Source organism: Sceloporus occidentalis, unplaced genomic scaffold (assembly GCF_023333645.1).
Source record: "Sceloporus occidentalis isolate IW3139 unplaced genomic scaffold, rSceOcc1.0.p SCAF_6, whole genome shotgun sequence".
Lineage (NCBI taxonomy): Eukaryota > Metazoa > Chordata > Lepidosauria > Squamata > Phrynosomatidae > Sceloporus > Sceloporus occidentalis.
In genome coordinates, this window is record NW_028316986.1 from 50,112,824 (window position 1) to 50,136,641 (window position 23,818).

Genomic DNA, 23,818 nt, shown 5'->3' on the forward strand with positions numbered 1-23,818 from the left:
ATGCTATGTCCAAAGTACAACAGCCACACTTTAATTATCTTCGCTTCTAGTGAGATTTCTGCTTTGATATGCTCTAAGACCAAGTTGTTTGTCTTTTTAGTAGTCCATTTCAAATTAATTGATCTTATTCCTTTCAGTTTTCTTCAGTGCTCAGCTTTCACAACCTTACACAGAGATCAGAAACACTCTGACCTGGATGATTCTGCTTTTGGTATTTAATAAGTACCCTTGCTCATTTGGTGTCTTCACAGTGTTGAGATTAGTAGGTACTATTTATTTTTTTGCTTATTGTCTGTAGTACAGTGACTTTCTGAAATGGTTGGCCTTGAGATATAACCAGTAAGGAATTTTTATTTGTTTTTAAAGAAACTTTGGACTAATCCTATACTGACAAGAAATGTCATAAATTTCTCCTGCTTCTGAATACCCTTGTCAAATCTAGACAGGTATTCTCTGCAGAGAAATAATTAACTGTCACTAAACAGTGCTTACAGCTCTGAGAATAACTTCTACTTGTCTGCCATAGTAGATGATGCTTAGTATACTCCAAGAGAATAAGAGCCTCCACCAGGTATGAGAATATATCATTGTTTCATTGGCATATTTGACATCCTGACATATTTGGACCTGGGTGTGTAAATGATGGTTAGGTAGGTGTATGTTTTTGTAGACAAAAGTTAACAGGCAGTAGTGGAGAAGTAAATGAGGTTAGGTGATGGATTCTGTACTAGAGAATATGTTACTTGAATATTATTCATGATTTTTAAATGTACCTAAAGCAGCAATATTATTATCTAGAGCAAAGACGTGTATGTGCTCAAGAACACACTTTGATGAAAAAAATAATTTAAGAGAAATGTTTGATGAAAAGATTAGTTTAAAATCCCAAATTACTACAAGTAATCTGCATTAGGACAGTCCCACTTTTAGGCAAAATGGGATACTGGCCTCAGCCAGCAGATGAGCAATGTGTGTGTGTGTTGTGTGCCTTTAGGTCCTTTTGACTTATGGAAAGCTTAAGGCTAAGGAGTTTTCTTGGCAATATTTGCTCAGAGGAGGTTTGCCATTGCCGTCCACCAAGGCTGAGAGCACATAACTTGCCCAGGATCACCCAGTGGGCTCCATGGATGAGCAACAGTTTGAACCCTTGTCTCCAGAGTCATAGTCTAATGCTCAAACCACTACACCACACTGAGCAATAGTACTGAAGGAAATGCAGCTGTGCTGGACCCTTTCTTTCTAAACAGTTTGCCTTGCCCCTAACCTTCAAAACTAGTTTGCTGCCTACTGTTGAGGTGAAGGGTGCTATTTCATCATCAGTACTGAACTTAGATACAACTTAGCAGCCCACTTATTTTCTTTCAGTAGAGTTCAGGAGGTGCTATCTGGTCTCTTTCTTCAGACAGCAAAATGTCTTGGGTCAGTCTTGATTCTGGGTTTGAGTAGGATAGCCAAACACAGGTCATACATAAGTAAGCATAATAGTTATAGTTCCAATGATGAAAAAATCTGTTGGTGACCATAACATCTACAATCTATACACGGCTCTTTAGAAGAACATTCCATTGAACACAATGGGATTTACTCCTAGAAAAATGGATCTTCAGCTGCATAAAAAGAGAAAGTGCTCATGCTACACCAATAGTTAATCCATTTGTGCCTTAGCCCCAAATAAGACCATAATATTAACTGTCTCAGAACATTCTTGTGATGCTTCACTGGGTAGATAGCAGGCAAAGTACAACTTAGTGCATGTGAATTTTCTTATCTACTGCAGGGAACAAAATTTATAGTCTCAGGAGCAATTTTTTTAATTAAGATGGATCAAGTTTCATGAACACCCCCCACAAAAGGGCTAACAACAATTTTGGTGTGCAGCCGTTTGATTTTCAGCAAGAAAATATCTGTACAGGTTAAGAGTTCTCTCCCCCCCCCCCCCAACCTTCATCATTCTTTCAATCCAATTTGGATCGCTTTATGGCTGCTCCTAAATAAAAATGTACATCCACATTTATAATACAGTCATCACTGCAGACAGTACTAGGGTGCTTCCTGATTATCAAAACTGGGCTCAAATGTGACTGAGCAGGGAGTGCTTTGGTATGAATGCAGTCAGTAAGAATGTGTTGAATACATTTTGGAAATTCTGTTTGGGCAAAACACAGTGTTCTGTTTTCAGCAATCTATAGTCATTTCCTCCTTCTCTTCCTTTGCTTTTCCCTGATGCCCCATGCTCTGTTCTGCCTGTTGAGGCACCAATGAGTTGGACAAGTGGAGATTTTTTAATGTTCCATAAGCCAAAGACTGGTGGCATCCTGATGTTTGTAAACTATCTATCTCAATTACTTTTGATAAGAATTTGTTTTGTAAAATGGGACACTAAAGAGTTACTTTTTTAAAAAATGCATCTGTAACACTAGTGGTTTGAGTGTTGGACTACAATGCTGGAGAACAGGGTTCAAATCATTGCTCAGCTGTGGAAACTCACTGGGTGAACTTAGGCAAGCCACACTCTCTCTACCTCAAAGGGAGCTAAAAGCAAATTCCCTCCAAACAAATCTTGCCAAGAAAACCCCTTGGTAGGTCCAGCTTAGGGTTGCTGTAAATTAGAAACAACTTGAAGGCACACAATATCAACAACAACAACAAACAGTAACTACTGTTTGAGATCTAGGAATGATAACTCATCTAACAGCTTTTTAAAAGGAACTTTCTAAGCTCTGCTCAGGGGCTATGCTGTCTGAGGAAATCCAATAGTTCTAAAACTAACATTTAAATCTGCTTTTACTTATGTGGTGATAAGAACACCACTAGGGAGGTGTTATTTGTGGTGCTGGTTGGTCACTACCAGGACTTTAATGAAGGATGCTTCCTGACCGGTATTTATTGTGCAATTGCTGAACCTCATTCCTGAAATGCTTAGACCAGGGAGAGTCCAGAAAATGATTGCATCTCCTATGTGTAACCTTCCTGTTCTTTCTGTGTAGTATCTTCTGATGGGTATTCCTAAGGTTCCTCTGACTGGAACCACAATACAATGGGCTAATCTACCATTCCTCTCTTTCAAGAGTGTGCTGCAGCTGACTTCAACAGGCAAGGTCTGAGAAGCCAGTACTCTCTCACACACACATATGCAAAGAGTAATATTCCGAAGCATGCACAATCTGCTGGCTCACCCTTCCACCCAGTTTCCTGGGTCTTTCCAGGTCTGCCAGGGCAGGAGGGCAAGAAGGGAATGGGACAGGAATGTCCACTGCCTCACTTACACACCCATTCATCCAGCCACCTGGGTCTTTCCGGCTGAGCAGGTGAGGCAGAGGGAGGGAAGTGAGGTGGGGTTGTCCTCTGCTGCTATTGCCACCCCACATTCGGTGACACCAACCCTAGTGATGTCACTGGTGCTGGGTTTGACCTACAAGGTCCTACAACAGTCTAGGGCGAGGACATATGTAAGACCAGTTGGGCTAAATTTTATGAAAGTAAACTAATTTCTGTGGGTTTAAATTTTGATTCTCTCCTTTTACTAACTGAAAAGGAGTGTCTTGAATCTATTAGGGTCTGCCTTGCAGAGAGAGAACATCAACTGACATTTCCAACTCCTCCTAGAGTATGTTCTCCAGCGATGCTTGGTATCCCCCCCTTGCAGGGTAGGATTCCTGATTATTTTCCAACCATTTTACTGCTGGTGTCAAGGAAGGCCTTTTTGTTTGCAAGACTGAATGTACACTCCTGAAATATGACCAGGAGCAGTATTTGCAGACCCCATTTTTGACTCGTGTATGTCACTGTGATCAAGCCCCAGCTGTTCTCCATCATATTGTATTGCTTTGTCCATTGTATATAATTCTGAAGGGAAAATTGTTAAGAAGGTTATTTGAAATGAATATCTGTTTGGATGGGTTATCAATGGAATACATATTGGAAGATCGGAATCCACATATTACCAGGTTAATGGCCAATTTTCTGGTGGAGGCAACAAAATTATGGCTTAAATTTTAACAATGATCCGGAAGTTTTATTGTAAATGCATGTTGTTTTTCTATGCCTAATAAAGGTTGACTGACTGACTGACTGACTGACTTTATCTGTACAAACAGAGGCTCAGAATTTGAGATCTTTACCAGAAGCCTTGCTCTCTGTCCCATGACCTGACAGACAAGGAGGTCACAAGACAAGGCTTTTTTCTGTAGCAGTATCTTGATTGCAGAACTCTTTCCTGAGGAAAGCCAAGCTGTCACCATCCTTCCTTAGCTTCTGGTGGGTGGTCAAGATTGTTCTATTCTGTATAGCCTTTGTTTATTAATACAGGTTTGTAAAGTGGGCTTCCATCAATTTTAAGTAATACTTTCTGTATCTGTTTTATTTTAAATTGCTTTGAAAATGGTAGCCTGAAAAATTATAAACAAAAACTTTTAATAGTAGAATGACGAACCTCATCCTGGGAGTTATATTCCAAAGAAGGAACTTTTCCAAGCTCTGAAAGGGAAACCACAGGGCAAAAAAGAAAGTTTGCCCAACTCATCTTGAATGTTACCATGATTGCCACTGCTGTGAGAGTTCGGTCAATGTTTAGAAATATACCTTCTTATAAAAGTGCCAAGTATTGTTATTGTGAAATCCTGTTTTCCATGAAGCATACCATAGATTTTTAGCAACAAGCTAATTTTGTCATTGTAGTAGCTCCTGTGTTTTGCATTTCTCCTAGTATGCCTGAATGTTTCCAAATGTACAGAAATCTGGAATGTCACTGGGCTGGCTGGTGAAGAACCAATGGTTTTTAATATGTGGAATAAGATATTCCCTTAACACACAGCCATTTGTTGGATCACTGCCCAGATCCTCTTATCTTGCATTACACCCCTTTGATTACATCACTGAACCTGTGTTCTTAACTTTAAAAGCAACAAGTGCATAAAACCACCAAACCCACATATAAAACAAGCCTGACTTCTAAAGATTTTATGACATCCCCCTCTGATGGCATGGTTCACTGATTCAAAGATCTTTCCACTGTGAAACATACTGTGTGGTTCCAAACAAAGGTGGGAATTAGAACAGCACTTATAAAAAAATTCCACCGTGCCATTTGGGGAATGGCAAGTGCCTGGAAAAAGAGTCAGCTGTTGGGGATGTTCCTAGTACACCACAAATATTTATGAAGGCCTTTGCAACACATTCTGTCATTGACAATGAGCAAACTAAATGTCCTTTTTAAAAACAAAGCTGTGTGAACTGCAGAATGTCATGATAGGGTGCAATACTTGCTAAATTTTAACATTTATGCTGGAAATAGAGGATCACATTTTTCAATGTTTACTACCATTTAAAATAATTGATTTTTTTTTTTTATTTGCACTAGGAAACTAAAAGCTAAACTAGAAGGGAGGTTGAAGAATTGTCATTTAAAGGATATTGATATTTGTCTCCTAATCAATCAACTGGGTGAGGTATTAAACAATTGCTTGTCACAGCATTGCTCAATGGCAGCAACTGGGTAGAAATACCATCTTCTTTGCTTCGTGATCTGTAGCAGAACAGAATTCAATTTCTTGAAGCAGATGCCCTCTGGTAAAGTAGGTTTGGAGAGGAGATGTTACTTACTGTATATACCCATGTATAAGTCTAGAAATTTAGTTTTAAAAATTGGCCCCCTAAAAAATGAGTTAATGTAAGCACAGTATTTGAACTCTTATTTTAAAAGGAACCATCTCCTGGTGGGAGGCAAGAGCATAATCTGTTCTGGAAGTCCATTCTCTCACCCACCCACCACCACTCTCTCAACCATCCATCCTTTAGGATGAGCACAAACAGTTATGTTTACTGGAATTTTGTCTTTGATATTGTTTTCTTTTGCTTCATCCTTTAGATAAGTGGATCCCAAGCTGTGCCCATTAAGAGATTTTGGACTTCAGCTCCCAGAAGCTTCAGCCGTATTGACCAATAGTCTGAGAATCTGAGAGCTAAAGCCCAAAATCCCTCAAAGAGCACAGTTTGGGGACCACTGCTTTAGATCCTTTATTATATGCTCCTAAATTTTACCCTCGACATCCACGGCTCATATCAAAATCCATAATTTTAGTCCCAAAATCTGTCCTTGACTTATACATGAGGTTGATTCATAGTCGAGTATATACAGTAGTTACACATGTATGTAATTAAGGGGCTGTGGAGACCGGCAATTTGGGATGGCTTGGAGGTGGAGATGCGGCATAGCATCTCCACGATGTACACCCCAGCTCTGCTCCAAGGCGGCATGACACCACATGCCACACCACACAGCATGCAGCATCACGGTGCTCCTCCGGCGCTGTGTAATATGACGCAGTTCTGAAGGAGCGCTGCCAAGCCGCAGCAACATGAAAATTGCACCCTTTGCAGGGCACAAAAAGGAGCTGCTTTTTGCAAAGACCAGATCAAGGCTGTGGCATGTGGTTGCCATGGCCCCAATCTGGCTGTAACAAGGGTGGCTCCAAGCTGCCCCTTTGGGGCTGTGTGTACAGCTTCCAAATAACTATGCTGACAATATAGAATAGAGGCATTATGTACTCAGCCATCTGTATCCATAAATACTCCATCCACAGATTCAGCTAATCATACCTTGAAAATGTTTCAATAAACCCCAAAAGCAAATCTTGATTTTGCCATTTTATATAAAGAACACCATTTTATCACACTATTGCATATAATGGGACTTGAACATCCAGAGATTTTGGTATCCAAAAGGGATCCTCCCACTCTGAGGCCTTTCCATCAACAATAGAACAATACACAGATTAACATGGAAATCACATGTCCCTACCCAGGGTCACACAGTATAGATATACCAATTCTCTGAAGATGCCAGCCACAGATGAAACTATGGACACCAGTCATGAAAGCCTTCGACTTCACAATAATGTTTTATTTTTAAAAATCTTTTATTTTAAAAAATATACATAAAAGGATTAAGATTAAAACCAAATAACAAGATCAATCGAAGGACAGTTTGTAAACAGATTGCAAGGTTCAAATAAACTTATCTTTCCTGTAACACATCCCCCCAGAGTTGTACATGGTTTCCTGTACAGATATACAGTCCGCCCTTCCTTTACGTGGGGATCCATTCCAGCCCCCCCCCCCCCACGTAAAAGGAATTCCACATATGCTCGAGCCCCATTTATATGAATGGGGCTCGTGCATGCAGTGGCGTGGTGGTGCATGCACACCACAGGCGCATGCACTATTATCCCTTATGGGACATGTCACCCCTTTTCCCAGCGTGTCTTTCAGTGTATGACGCAGGAGCACTGTACCACATCTATTGGGGGGGTTCCATTCTGTCAGAAAGTTTTTCCATTAACAAGGAATCCCATATTCTTCTTATTTCCAATACTCTGAATTTGGCATCTCTAATAACACAGTTCTTGATTGATTGATAGAAGGGCGGTATAAAAATAAAGCTTTTATTTATTATTATTTATTATTGTTGTGTTATCACCAATGAATTGCGTTGTAAATTATCATTGTATTGATTTCACATGCACATTTTATTTCACATACATTTCTGTTTTTTCATTGCTGCTTGATCTCACTGTTCATAACCCCATTCCCACCTAGGTGTATGTGGACCTTAATCTGTGAAAAGCCTCTGTCATAATAAATGCATCACTCTTTAAGGTATCCATGAAACTCTATGTTGTAGTTCTTGACAGAATTACAGATTCTTTGCACATGTGTTGAAAGAAAAATTATCAAGTCTCTTCTGAAAATTCTAACAAATGTATTTAATTAATTCTCACCCAGTATTTACAGCTGTCGGTGCCTGTGAACACACCTGACTTGGTGTCTTGGCATGTAATAGGTTGAATGGCACGCTTTGAAATTCTATTGTTTTTTAATGAAATTCTGGAATGTGGTTTGAGATGCAGATCACATGAGAAATAACACAAAAAGATACACTGTGTGTTTCCCACTTACTGTTCAAGGCCCCCGAGGATAAGAATTCTTACAAAAGTGAATGGGTTATTGACACTGTTGCATATTGCTTGGAGGCAGTGTTTGTTTGCTAAAATTAAAAGCAGTGGAAATGAATTGCTTCTTAAACTACAATTATTCATTCTGTGTAAAGATGGCAAAAGGTATCACAAAAATAGAGCTATAGTAGCTATGATGCTAGTCAAGTGATTGGTCCTTATGTGTTAGCTTTCTGACCCTTTACTAAGCATCAGCTATGAGGCCGAGAGAAGTCATCTGCTTCAGGACTGCAGCATCAGGACACTCTGTAAATATAAGCTCTTGTGGGCACATTCTAATTTGCTCCCCTTGGCTATTGTTTGAATCAGGAAGAAAGCTGCCATCGATACAATACCAAGCACACAAACAGCTCATACACATGTCCCCACTGGTAGGGTTGTAGGCCCCAGACTCTATGCTTTTAGGACCAAAAGCAGCGATCTAGGAATAGCCCCTGGTAATGTCACAAAGAGCTACCCATGGTAATGCCTTTAGGTGTAATCCATTAAGCATCAACAATAGTTGCTCAGAGCATGCTACTCAGTTTTTTTTTTTTAAAAAAGGCATAATGACAAACAAATGAGGAAAAGTTTGGATGAAGTTAAGTTTTCAAAGCTGTGCACTAGACAAAAGAAGGCAAATTAATTTCTAGCTGTTTTTAACACTTTGCAAGTGCTGCTTTTAGCAAGACATACAAGATATGTTTTCCAGCCATAGGAGATGTTCTGAGCTCTGCTTTGAGCATAAACAAACAAACAAACAAAATACCTGTTCTGTTTTAATACTTAAGCTACTACTGACACATGGGAATTGTAATACAACCAAAGAAACTTTTACCAAGTAAAAATAAACCTTTTCAAATTATATTTTTAACAGGTTGCTCCTCATTGGTCACATTTCCCCCCTTTCCCCCCTGTGGTCAGCTGGGGAAATCCTCCCATAATAAGAATAATAAGAATATCAAAAATACATCATGATGATGATAGCAACAACACCAATAACAACCACAAACCAACAGAGCAATAGAGATGATCTATGCATGTCTATTCAGAATCAGAAGGAAGCAATATTGGGTTAAATGTGCTTTTTATGTTTATGGTACTGAGAATTTAACATCACCCAATCATACTTTCTTGGAGGCGGAGCAAAAGAATTCAAAAAACAGGGAGAAAGGAAAGGAAAAGGAAGATGATGAGTGTAGCTAAGAAAAGTGAGGGTAGAAGAAGAAACAGGATGGGAGAAAGAAAGAAAGAAAGAAAGAAAGAAAGAAAGAAAGAAAAGAGAAGGATGGGTAAAAACAAAGGCTGCATCCACACTGCAGGGAAAAAAATGCAGGTTGACATCGCTTTAACTGACATAGCTCCATTAAATGGAATCCTGGGATTTGAGTTTGTTGTGGCACCAGAGTTCCCTAATAGGGAAGGTGAAATATCTCACAAGACCACAAATTCCAAAATTCCATACCATTGAGCCATGGCAGTTAAAGCAGAGTCAAACTGCATTATGTCCATAGTGTGGATGCAGCCAAAGTTAATCTGGAGAACTGTAGAGAGGGAAGAAGAAAGCAAGAGGGGAGGGAGAGAGGGGGGGAGGGAGAGAGGACTAGGGAAGGAAGAGAGAGACAGGTCTGCCTAGGAGATATGGAAAGTTGGGTGGGAGAGAAGAGAAGATGTTTAGCCAAGAGTTCTGGGGATAGAGAAGTGGGAAAATGACAAGAGAGAGAGCAAGAGACTAGCAAACAAGAGAGAAGATGCATATTGCCAGGAGTTGTGGTGGTGGTAGAGAAAAGAACAAGAAGAGATAGAGAACTGAAAGCAAGAATTAGCGGAGAAGGGAATCTAGTGCCTAAGCAACACTGATGAAGAAAGAAATGAGCACCATGTTGTTGTATTTTTGCTAATAATATGCTTTATCACACTAGGGAGCAAACAGGATTTAAACAAGAGTTAAACTAGGAAATGTGTGATAAACATCAGGCATTTCCTGTTTAACTCTCATTTAACTCTTGTTTAAATCCTGTTTGCCCCCTAGTGTGATAAAGCAGCTAATCTATTAATCTATCTGTGCTTCATTCCAAGAAAAGAGATTGTACTGTGACTTTATCCATTCAAGAACAGCTGAGAAAGATAGAGAACAGGATTCCTTTAAATTCATATTAATAGTTTTTTTTTAAACTATAATTTGTTTTATATGGTTGGGAGCTACCTGGAATCCCATGCTGAGATTCCTTCTCTCCTCCTAAGGCCTAAAGGAGATGGTCAGATCCTGAGATTTGGGAATCCTAGGCCCTTTACAAACGGGCTGTTTCGTACGTACTCCGTACGTAGTAGGGTTGCCTGGGGGCGTCTCTTTTAGATGCCCCCAACCCTAGTACATACAGAGTATGTACAAAATGGTGGTGCCCTGTCCACATGGGCGCCGCCATTATGACATCACGGCCGTGACGCTTCCAAATGGAGCGGCGTGGATGTGACGTCCTGGTGCCATGGAAGGAACTCCATTTTGGAGCTCCTTCTTGGTTTTGTGTCGCTGGCACAGCCTTTACATGGCTGCACCAGCGACACAAAGGAGAAAGGGGCCAACTGGCCCCTTTCTCCCTTTCCCCGCTGCTGTTGGGGTGTCCTTGGGGCTTGAAGCCCCGAGGACACCCCTTTCCAGCCCGCGGGGAAGCAGCCTTTTGATGCTCCCCCATGGCCTGGAAAAGCAGTGGATCGGGGCCTCAGGGCTGCCGCTGTGGCAGCTGAGGCCCCAATCCGATGGGGAAAGAGGCGGGTACAGGCTGCCCCAAAGGGCCCCAAAGGGAAGTTCCCATTCCATAATATTTTGAATGCCAACCATATTCAGCACAACATTATGAATCAAACACAACACTACAACTGCACGATACTACAAACCACAGCTGGTACAATGCTTGTGCAATCCCTGGTTGGCCAAGTAGCCATACATTTTCCAATCTTGTGTTTTCCAAGAATTTTCGAAGACTTCCTTATGTAACTGGTTCATTGCATAGAGAATTGGTCAGAAAATGCGCTGGCACTTGTATTGGTAGGGCCCCTGAAATTACCTCTGCCCCCCATAAGTTGCCTCCCAGCTGGACCCCTTTGCCCTTCCTCTCCTCACAAAGCCTACCAAATTCCACATTCACATTTTGCTCCACCCATGTTCACTTTTTGCTTGATCAGTGTGGAACTGCATTGCAGTCTTTCTTTATTCATTTGGTTGTTTAATGCCTGGCTTTTAGGGAAAAATAAATTCTTAGACCAGTATAAGTACACATAAAAACAGTACAAATTTAAAAGTGCCACAGTAATAAACACAGAAAAGCCACTTGGCACTGAAAAGTGACCCAGCTTCATGCCAGGTGACCCTATCTGCAAAGAGTTCCTTCTTGATGTTGGGAATGATCTCTCTAAAAACCAAGACCAGAGGGCCTCAGCATGCGTTATCTGCCCATTTTTTATTTATTTGTTTCCCTTATATCCTGCCTTTCTCAAAATATGGGAGCCAAGACTACCAACAGGATTCTATCTATAAAACATAGTAAGGTGATTGAACATAACATCGAAGATATCATACGGGATGGAAGGCTCTCAATTTCGAAAGAGAAGATAGTGAGGTCAGTTCAAAAATTCACACATTTACATGATTACTTATCACACCTTAAATTCACTGTAATGGCCTCCCAAACGCGACCCAGATTCTGTGCGAAGTAAGCCATCACATCGGTGGGTTCTTAATTGCGAATTGGCACCCTTGCACATGCTCAGTGAGACTCCAGATGACTGGAGCATAGTGTATTTAGTTGAGGGAGAGAGAGGAACCAAGGAACCCCACAATTTACAAAAGAGGTTGGGGGGGGGGGGCGGGAAGAATGGTTGAAAGAACATGTACTATTCACATTAAAACGAGCATATATTAACTCTTGTCATGTTAAAATGTGAATATAATGGTTATCCAATAGCTCCCAGTTGATGCCTCTTAATAAGCAGGCAGCAGCCCCCCCTCAGCAATGCTGAAGGACAAGCGGAAGCAAAATTGAAGCGGAATTGCAGCGTGGCTTTATGGGAACCCCCCTTCTGGATTTTGGGGGGGGGGGACCAGGACCAAAGGAGACATGCACATCACACCAAACAACAGCGCACTGAGTGTGAAGTTGCCTAGGAATAGGGTTTGTGACTTCGCTAGTTCACCAAATTTACTTAACTGTGGATTGACGCATGATTGCATTCAGAGTGTGTTCGGACTGCCAGCGATTGCGTGTGGTAAACTTTCGCGCAATAACGTGAATACACATGATTGCATTCAGGATGTCACTGGATTATACTTCCAATTTCAGTTGTGTGATATCCTCCATAGTCTGTTATGTTCCATAGCAATAGCAGCTTCATTTATATATCACTTCATACCACACTAAGGAGTCTCTAAGTGGTTTACAACTGTAAGCTAACCTCAGAAGGATGCAAGGCTGAGTCGACTCTGAGCCCCTGGCTGGAATTGAACTCACAACCTTGTGAGTGAGTGGCTGTAGTACTGGCATTAAACTACTGTGCCACCAGCACTCCTAGGTGAATGAACTGCCAAAAAAGAGTTTCACTTTGAGAATAAGAGCCTGTATAACCTCCTCAGCAACTGGAAGGGTCTTGGACAGATGCCAGCAAGCATGCTCAGTATTCATTTATTTTCCTAAGCATCTATTTTTGTCTTGCTCACAATTTCCCCTATTAGTTTTAATTGTGAGTTTTTGAAAATTTCTGACATATGCTCTTGTTTTCACAGGAGAACCCACTGTTCTGTGAGGTCATCCAGATACCACACACACAAACGTAATATTAACACACTTTCTTCAAATTTTCCTGCTATTATAATAGGTGCTTTGGGTCACATTGAAGGATTTGATTTGAATCAACGAGGACCTTGGGACTATTATATAGAAAGACAGTCTAATTTCCAGAACTTAATATAACTGAAGGTGCCAAACATAAGTGTTCAGTCCTGCTAACTGTGCTAACTGTGCCCAGAACGTAACAGAAGCATTTGGTATGGTCTGTTCTGTGTTCTCTTACACACCTGCTTGACCAAACATATAACCCTATAATAAACTGTTTGCTCTGCTAAAGACTTATTTCAGTTCATCTGTTACCATACAGAGGGTTCAAGATTTTTTAAAAAGTGTTATTAGGAAGTCTGTAAAAAATATTGATATAAAAAAATATGGATGTGCAACGGTGGTGAAATGAAGGGTTTTGGGGTTTAGCTCCATCCCTCACCCCATTGATTGGCCATCAGTATCCATCTGGATGAATTCGCTCACAAATATGTCTGTTTTGTTGCTTAATGTCAAATGGTTTTGTTTTCCAGACTTTGCATACTGAAATCATACCTATTCTCTCTCTTGTATCCTCTACTTTGAATTGATAAAAGTTTCCTATAGAATCCTGGGATTTATAGTTTGTGAGGCACCAGTATACTTTGGCAGAAACGGCTTGTAAAACTACAAATCCCAGGATTCCATAGAATGGTGCAGCACTTTAGTGGTGTCCAACTGCATTGTTTCTACACTGTACATGCACCCTCCTAATAATAAAGAACTCCTGATCTGATAGTCATGGCAAGATTTTATGTCATTATATATTTTAAAAAGCAACTTCTCTTTCCTGGGAAAATCACAATGCTTAAGCTTTACATGGAGAGTTCACTGTTAAGTTAGGGCTCCAGTCTCTGGAGATAGTTTCACCCACAAAGGGGTGTGATGCAATCCCTCCATCAACATATATTTTGTAATCCCTCCGTCAACATATATTTTGTCCTTGATAATGAAAGGGTCTGGTCTGACTCATGGGCAGCTGATCTTATGTTGTCCATTATTAGTCTCTGTCAGACTGAGCAAAATAACTCTTTTTTTAAAAGAAAAATTGGCTAGAAAACTTGGATGGTCTGATCTTTTATACAAAAGATACAATGGCTGATATTCCTTTGGCAAAATGTCCCATAGTGGATCAGATCTGGTACCACTGGACCAAGGTTTCACTAGTTTGTGATATGTATGAGTGACCACATAAATTTTCCAGAGTGCCCCAGAGCATTTGGCATACTGTTGACCAAAAACACTAAAGGAATTTAAATGGCATCTTCCACTCCCACTCTCATATAAGCTGAGAGCAGAGGCCATGCTGGAACTCTAGCAGGTGTTGGGTGGGTGACAGTGGGTGTTGAGCTGGAAATTCAAATTTCCCATGACCATGTAAAGCAAATTGAACAGTTGTGAAGTTTGGTGCAATTCTAAGTGTATTTTCTCCCAAGTTCTAAGTTTAATGGAACTTGGTGCCAGGAGAACTTGTCTGCAGAAAATTCCTTTCTGGTGTTGAGAATTGTCTCAATAATCCTAAAAAGAACCTATTATAATTACTTGTATTTATTTACTACATACATTTGCATTCAAAATCCAAAGAGAGAGGGGGGACTTTAAAGCATAGAATACATGTACTTCTTAAGAGCAAATGCATATACAGTGGAGCCTTGTCTTACGCATGGGTTCTGCCACGGGTGTGTGTGCCATTCATTCTATTGCTGCACAGCTTCAGCACAAGATACTTACGAAAGAATAACTTGCGGAAATCAAAAGGCAGATAAAGTCCTAAGCTAGAATCTTACTGTTAAGGTTGTTTGCCTTCAAGTCATTTCTGACTTGTGGTGACTTTTAGGCAACCCTATCAAAGGGTTTTCTTGGCAACATTTGTTCAGAGGGGATTATTTATAGGTAAGGAAACACCTTAATAAACTACTGAAAGAGATGTTGATTAAATTCAATAAATTGTATATCAGGTGTTGTAGGCCAGGGGCATCACTAGGAGGGTGCAGGGATGTGGTCCACACCAGGTGATACCTGATGTGGGGGTCACTCACCATCCATTTCCAGACATCCTCCCCTGGCCATCCCCCTCCACCAACTAGGGAGCTTTTGCCCTCTGCGACCGCTGATGGGGGTGGTGTACTGCTGCCACTTGACAGCCCCTTCAAGGGTCTGGCTGGGCTGTTGGCTAGGCCAGGAAAGTGAGGTGTCACAGGTGGCAGCAATGCTGGCCACAAACTCCCCCCCCCCTTTTTTTTTTTGTTTCTATTGCCTCCCTTTTCTGCCTGGCTAGCTGCCAGGTGATGGCAGCAACCTGCTACCATCTCCTCCAGTTTGTGCTTCTCTGCTGCTTGGGCTCTGTAAATCTTGGCAGAAAGAGTCCAAGGCAGTGGAAAAGCACAAGACAGAGGCAGCAATGGTGGCAAGCCTGGCACAGCTGACAATGGGATGGGGGAAGAGGCTCCAGGTGGTAGCAGCAGCTCACTGCCACCATTTCCCATTGAACTTCTCCATTTGTACTTCTCTGCTCATCGGCACCTCCTCCAGTTCATGCTTCTCTGCTGCCTTGGGCTCTCTCCATCTTGGCTGAGAGATTCCGAGGCAAAAGACAGAGGCAGTGATGATGGCAAGCCCGGCACAGCCGATGATAGAGTGGTAGAAGGGGTTGCTGGGTGGTAGCAGGACCTCATCACTGCCACTGCCTCCTGTTTGTGTTTCCCCACTACCTTGGGCTCTCTCAACTTTGGTCAAGAGAGGCCAAGGTGACAGCAGGAAGCCGGGTATAGCTACAGTAGATGCTGCCGGCTGGTTGACTGCTGGACAGAGTAACTTAGGCATTAAAATCCCTCTGGCTGCCTAGCAGGGGTGGTGGCGGCGGCAGTGAGGATGGGGTGGACTAGTGGAGCTGTGTTGCAACAGCAGCCATGGACTCCTTCCCTTCCTACCACCATTGCCTCTCTTTCCCACTCATCCAGCAGACCTGGAAGAGCTGCCAGGCGGCAGCAGCATACCACCTCCACCAGTTGCCACAGCAAGCAGAAAACAGAGGTGCAGCTGTAGGGTGTACCAGGCAGCTTGGGTAAGATGCGAAGGGCAGCAAGGTGGTCATGGGGGGTGGATGGCGAGTACCTACCTTTCCTGCTGCCACTCCTCCTTCTGTTCCCCCTTCCCCTCCTGCTCTCTCCGTGGTGTCTCCTCTGGGGTGGCTGCCTGCCTGGGTGTGACAACATGAGTTACCACACTGGGATAATACAGACCCTAGTGATGCCTTTGCTGTAGGCTATATTTCAGCAATTAACCAGCCAGCATCATCTGCCTCAGCTGTGCCTGGTTTCCTGCTGCCACCCTGGGCTATATTTCAGAGGAAGGAATTGGCAAAACCAACTCTGAGTGCTCCTTGCCTATGAAAACCCTATGCAATTCATAGGGTTGCCATTAAGTCTGCAGGTGACTTGAAGAGGTACACTCATGTGCAAACATGCACACATGCACACACACACTCCATAGGTAGTCTAGAATACCAGGCTTGCTTTTGGCCCTCTCTACCCTGCCTCAGAAGTCACACTCCCTTTTTTAAAGGATGAGAACCAAATTCCAAATTATTCCCCGCAGGTGGTCTCCACAATATAAAAAAAGAAATAACAGTTTTTCTGTTGTGTTTGGAAGTATTTCTGCCACCGGAGGAAATGTAGCTTCAGGTTTATTTTTCTCCAGGCAAGATTGTTGTGGCTTGGCTTTATGTATACATCAGTAGTTTTAATTACTGTTTGCTCTGATTGTGATGTTAACTTTTACCTAATGCACTGCGCAGGGAGAGATAAAGATAGAAAATATTTTTCTGAACTGCATGGCTATGGTTCTTTCACCACATAGCTGTTTTGCACTTTCTGCTTTCTACTGGAGCCCGTCTTTTTACTCTTGGCCTTCAGGAAACTGTCAATATATTCCAGAATTACAATACAACTGGGATTTAGGAGGAGAAGCAATTCTATAGAGCAAAGCCACATCAGAACCCAGTTTTGCCTTTGATAGGCAGCCAGAGGGATTTTAGTTCCTAAGTTACTGAATTCCATTATCGACCAGTTTAACACCCAAAGCTACAACAATTACATACTGGATGCCTGACACACTGATGCTAATTCTGCACAGTCAAGCAAGCTTCCCATCTTTGATGTCACAGTGGGTTGTGCGTCACTCAGTGAGTCAACTCAAAGACCAGTGTTAAAATAATGAATGGTGTATTGCTCTAGAATTCTAAAACTCTTCTCTTGGGCTAAGCATGTATATTAGAGCCTGGGAATTTTACTTTTTGGACAACCATTTCCAGAATCCCCTAGCTGGTATGGCTAGCACCCATAGTAACTAGAGAATTCCAGGAGCTATAGCCCAATTATAACTTTTAAAATGTCTTGCATTCTGGCTAGGGGAATTGTTACCCAAAAAGGTTGGAGGGATTGCCCCCCCCCCAACAATGTCACCATCTCCTTAAATGTTGGGTAACTGTTTAGCTCAAAGGAGAGTTGGGTATCCTGAGGGACCATTTTCCCCTATGCATACCAGTACTAACTGCAGGACTTCAGGTTTAATGAATAAAGAAAGTTTTATTTAGAAATATGCAAGACAGCACACAAATATACAATAACAATTCAGTCTGAAACACCATACAAGGCTAACTGAAATAGAGGTATGGAAATAGGATAGCGGAGGCTTAGGGTTGTAGAAGAGTGATATTTACCAGTGCTGAAGAGGAATCCACAGAAAGTGTGACTTAGACAGCATCTGAGGGTGACACAGTGAGTGAAGGACACATGAGGATATTGCTGGGGCTGATATTCATATCTGATACAGTGTGCCTGCACCGTATGCGGGCTCGCCATACACAGACTTGAGGTCATGTGGACGGCGAGCCCTAATATGGTGATTGGGGCGCACACCACATGCCGCAGTAGTGTGCCCATTCAAATGAATGGGGCTTGATTATAAGCAAAATTTGCCTTATGTGTGGGGTGTGTGGGTCTGGAACAGATCCTCAGCATAAGATGAGGGTGCACTGTATTCTAGTGTCAGTGGGTACTTGGTACCATAAATACCTGATGGTCTTCCCAGGGAATTAATAATGGAATTCTGGAATGACTGATAGCTTTAACTAGAGTAACAAAAACATGTATTGGATTTAGGATAACCCCAAGATAGATGGATAGGTAAGGTGGTTGGGAACATGGCAGGGTATAGGTAGAATAAATGGTTTTATTTTCCTTAGTGCAATGGTATCACCTTTGTCTCCAGTGCAAGAGGGTATGTAGAAAGTGGGGTGGAGGGAGGATGGAGCAAATCTATTTATCCTTTATTTTGGTATTACTAGATCCTGCACATGTCTTTGGGTCAACATGCCTTTCCCACAGGAAATTTTCTAGTGTTCCAAAAGTCATCATGACATGCCTGGCTCTAGATATGAATATATGAAACCCCATAGACATCACAGGGGGTGTTGGGTATGGAAACAGAATCTAGGAGTTTTTACTCAAAAACAAAACAAACAAAAAGAAACAACTTTCCAAAGCTCTGTCTTTATTGGAACCAACCAAAGTGTCACAAAACAAAGAGCAAGCTTTTACATTTCCCAAGACAAAGCTGGATGTACAGGAAAGTGGAGACAGGTGGGAAGCAAAAATGAACAAAAATCAGGTAGCTTGGACTAATTGGTACCAGCTTCAGATGGCCCACTAGCCACAATATTTTCTAGACAGAGATAAACTAGCCACAGTAGTTCACTCACTGGTAACGTCCTGATTAGGTTACTACAGTATGTTCTACATAGGGGTGCCCTTGAAGATGACTCAGAGCAGAGCACAACAGCTAAACAATGCATAGTTACATAATGATTGTAGCACAACAAGGAATAGTTTGTCATTCATTTTGCAATGTAACTGTGGCTGTTTCCACTTCCTTTTAATTACTTTTACAGCTACAAGGTTTGTGGCCTCACTACTTAGGTGCTTTGCGCCAGGATTCAAAAACCTTTGGCATTCTGATTTTCTCCCCAATGTAACTAAAAGCAATTAGCTCTGTCACCTTGGAATACCATGAAAGCAGAGATTTCATTTTTAAAAATTGCAACTACAGTCAACTACCTTTAGGGCTTACCTTTAAAGTAACTGTCCAAACTCTGCTCCTATCACAGTGTCTTCTTGCAAAGCTCAAATCATTAATGTTTATATATCTCAGCTAATATCTCTCTCCTTGTAAGCTTTTTGCATCAAACTGATGTTAAAATATATTGAAGTGGAATGCAATCTCCCAACTGTACTAATGGGTTTGCTGGTTGTTTATAATGAAGCACCACTTGAGTTAATTAACAGTACTTAGCACATACCTCATGATTCTTTCCCTGTTCTCCCATTCAATTAACACATCTCTTTTTCCTTCCCTTTCCCACTGAATTAGAATGAGGGCAAACTGACCTGCCAGTTGTTAAAATCTACTGACCTGATCAGAGAGTTAATTGGGTAGCCTTGAAAAAGTGCCCGGTGCCTTTGCTCTTTGCCACAGAGAATGACTCTGCAGGTACCATTATGGGAGCATATTGTTTGTATATTCCCTACAGGTGTTTCTGAATCGTTTTACATCACTTGTAACATTCTTTTTTTGAAAGGCTATTTTGACTCTGGCTCAAGCTGCCTGCAAACTGGAATCACCTGTGCCACCAATTGATCTCAGGGACAGTAGCTACGTCCGCAGGAGATAAGTTGATGGAAAAGAATTGGCTTTGGAAGCATGTCTTTGAGAAAGGAACAATTTGGCTAATTGGACCCATGCAGTCACGTTCACTTTGCACACCCATGTGAGTGAGCCAGCATGGTGTAGCAGTCTGAGTGTTGGACTAGGACCCTGGTCTCCTAGGGTTCGAATCCCTGCTCAGCAATAGAAACTTCTCTCAGTTTCAGAGGGAGGCAAAGGCAAACTCCCTCTGAACAAATTCTGCTTTTTTAAAAAAACATGGTAAACTCACCTTAGGTTAGCCGTAAGTCGGAAATGACTTGAAGGCACCCAATAACAAAATTGTGTTCACTTTGCACACCTATACAAGACCCTTGAACTGGATGCAGCTATGTTTTTATAACTACTTTGATGTTCCATCATAACTGCTTACCTGTTATCATAGCGAATTGATACTAACCTTATCTATGGCAAGTTGACCATGCAATGTTAGCAGTCTGGTGCTTTCATATATGGGGGTGGGTGGGAAAGCAGCAAAAATAAAAGAAAACAACTCAAAATGTCAACTTAGGTTCCAATCTGCAACTGCAGCTACCCTAGGCTTAAAGATTTCTCAGAATATACTTCAGGAGCTAACACAGATTTATTTATTTTTTTAACTTCCAAGTAACTACTGTAAGTTCCGTCTTTTTTTTATTGGATCAATGGGTCTAGCAATGCCAGATGTAAGTTCTGTATGGATGTTCCTGCTACCTGAGGTAGTAAGGAGGTAGGCTACCTCATAATGTCTTCCTTGAATAGAATGAATCAGTTATGAATGAATTCTCCCCTTCTTATGTAGTATGTCACCACTTTGCCCATTGGATTATTGGACTGTTGATAATATTCTAACAGATTAATTTTAATTACATTATGTCTAATTCTTTTCAAGGGGGGGTTAGATATTGCATTGTATATGTATTATGTGCTTGTATATTGGTGTGGTTTAACATGTAAGCCGCTTTGATTGCCCTGCAGCAGAAAAGCAGGATACAAATAAAAGTTTTATTTTATTATTTATTATCTCCTCCATGGCTACCTTCTGTCTCCCCACGACAGGGAGAGAAACACAATGAGCCCTGGTTTCCACTGGGGTTTGATACCAGAACTCCCTGTGGATATCAAAATTTGTGGATGTTCAAGTCCAATTACATACAATCACATAGTAAAATCATGTCCTTTGAATCAAATGGCAAAATCAAGCTTTGCTTTTGGGACGGATTGATTCAATATATTATTTCAAATTATATATATATATATATATATATATATATATATATTTTCAACCTGTGGATGATTGAACCCATGGATACAGAATCTGTGAATACAAAGGGCTGACTGTAAAATGTTTGCACAGAAAATAGTGTATTCTGAACAAAATACACCATTTTCTGAGTAAAACTGGGGAAAGGGGGGTTTACACAAATATTTTTTTCAGGAAAAGTCCCAAATTATTATTATTTTTAACTGTAAAAAAAGGTACAAAGCCCTTAATCTTACCCAACAGGGGAAAACTTTTGAAATTATTTGTTCTTGCATGCAGCAAGGACATAAGCAAAGATTTACATCCCAAGTATGCATGTAACCCTTTTGTTTTGCTGGGCAGGGCACTGATCAACTAATTGCCTGTTGCATAAAGGGTGTGCTGAAGGCTGTGACACCATTTTACATGCAGCTAATTAGTTGTTCAACTGTGGGATCCATTCAGTGCTCTGTGTGTCTTAATACTATTTTATTTTATTATTTGAATATTAATATGTATTATGTTTAATTATTTTTGTAGAATGTACACCATAGGCAGGTTTATTTTCTCTATTTTAATTGATTTTATGTACAGCACTGTGTAAATTTACAGCACTTTATAAATAAAGCTCAATAATAATAATAATAATAATAATAGCAACAGCAACAACAACATTGTGTTTTTCCAAATCCGATCTGCATTCTTGTCATTTCCCTGATTTATATGAGGTTGTATTACTTTGTTAGTTCTACTTGCAAGGGATTTTCTGCATTTTTTTCCACATTTAAAAACATTCCATATATTTATGTTTTTTCATACATTTCCCCCACTGATGGAATCATGTTTGTGCATTTTTAAAATCTGTATGCATATTTAGCCATTGCACAGTTTTGTGTCTATTTTATTTCTCTGAAATGTACTGCCAACTTTGCAAACGTGCAGCTGTTGAGGACAGAGTGGCATTTGTCTTCTAGTAAATCTTGGGCAGTATAAAATGGATACTTCTGTCAGGGATTTCAAACTCAAGCAAAATTATTTTCCATTCCTTAATTTCCTGTTCAACACTCTGGCCATTAGTTTGCTGCATTCCTACAGATTCACTTTTGACACACACACACACACACACTCCATACTTTTTAACATATAAATAAAACTGCTGTGAGAGGTTGTCCAGAGAGCTTTGTTCATAGAAGCTTTCTATTCCAATTGCCATTACTGTCGACTCTGAGGGAGAGAAGAACAGCTGGCACACCTCCATAATGTCTTGGCACCAACGACTACTGAGATGCCCTCCCTTCATTTCTACTGCTACCGTTGTGGTCTTAGGGGGAAAAGAACAGCAGGTACAGATCCATCATGCCAGTGTGCCAGCAGCTGATAAATGGCCCTCCCTCCATTTCAATTGCCACTGCTGTTGCCTCTGCAGGAGAAAGGAGCAGCAGGTGCAGTTCCATCATGCCTTGGTACCAATGACTGGCGAGATGCCCTCCCTTCAAGATCCTTAGAAGTGTTAGGAAGACAACCTGCTCCCTCGATCCCTGTCCCTCGTGGTTAGCAGCTCAGGGGGGACCAGTAGTAATGTTACACTGGATTATTAATACATCTTTGAGGGAAGGGCAATTTCCAGCTAGTTTGAAATTGGCCGTCGTAAAACCTTTGTTAAAAAAGCCCTCCCTCGACCCCCTGTTGCACAACAATTATCGGCCAGTCTTGCTGCTACCATTTTTGGGGAAGGTGATCGAGAGGGCGGTTGCAATCCAGTTTCAATCGATCTTGGATGAAACGGATTATCTAGACCCATTTCAAACCGGTTTTCGGGCGGGTTACGGGGTTGAGACTGCCATGGTCGCCTTGGTCGATGATCTCCGTCTGAGCATAGACAGGGGTAGCGTGTCCCTGTTAGTGCTCTTGGACATCTCAGCGGCTTTCGATACCATAGACCATGGTATCCTTCTGGAGCGCCTGGTAGAGGTGGGAATCTGGGGCACTGCGCTCCAGCGGTTCTGATCCTACCTCTCCGGGAGGTTCCAGATGGTGCAGCTGGGGGACGTGTGCTCCGACAAGAGGGCCCTTACATCTGGGGTTCCTAAAGGAGCCATTCTGTCTCCCATGCTTTTTAACATTTACATGAAACCGCTGGGAGAGATCATCCGGAGTCATGGGGCGCGGGGTTATCAGTACGCTGATGACATCCAAATAATTTTCTCTATGTCTCCGACTGATGCAGTGACCAGGGATAGCATCTCTCCTCTCGTGACCTGTCTGGAATCGGTAATGGGCTGGATGAGGGAAAACAGACTCAGCCTGAATCCAGAGAAAACGGAAGGGCTCGTGATAGGTTCTCCTGGCCCGGGGATGGCGGTGGTTCCACCTGCCCTGAACGGGATTATGCTTCCTGTGAAGGACTCAGTACGCAGTCTGGGGGTGCTTATTGACTCGTCGCTCCATCTTACTTCTCAGGTGGATGCGACGGTCAGGAGCACCTGTTATCAGCTTCGGCTGATACGCCAGCTGCGTCCCTACCTGGACCGGAGGGACCTTGAAACTGTACTACACGCTCTGGTAACCTCTCGATTGGACTTCTGCAACGCGCTCTACATGGGGCAACCCTTGTACCATACCCGGAAGCTGCAATTAGTGCAGAATATGGCAGCACGACTGATCACTGGTACTTCCAGGGCCAGTCACATAACACCTGTGCTTAAAGACCTTCATTGGCTGCCTATTCACTTCCGGGCACAATACAAGGTGTTGGTTATTACCTATAAAGCCCTAAATGGCTTGGGCCCAGGGTACTTGGAGGACCACCTCTCTCTGTACAATCCGCCCCGCACACTCAGATCAACTGGGCAGCAATTATTAAGAGTTCCAGAGGTCAGATTAGTTACTACCACCAGGAGGGCCTTTACCACCTCGGCCCCCAACCTTTGGAACTCGCTGCCCGCCGAGCTCTGCTCGGCCACCTCCCTGGCCCAATT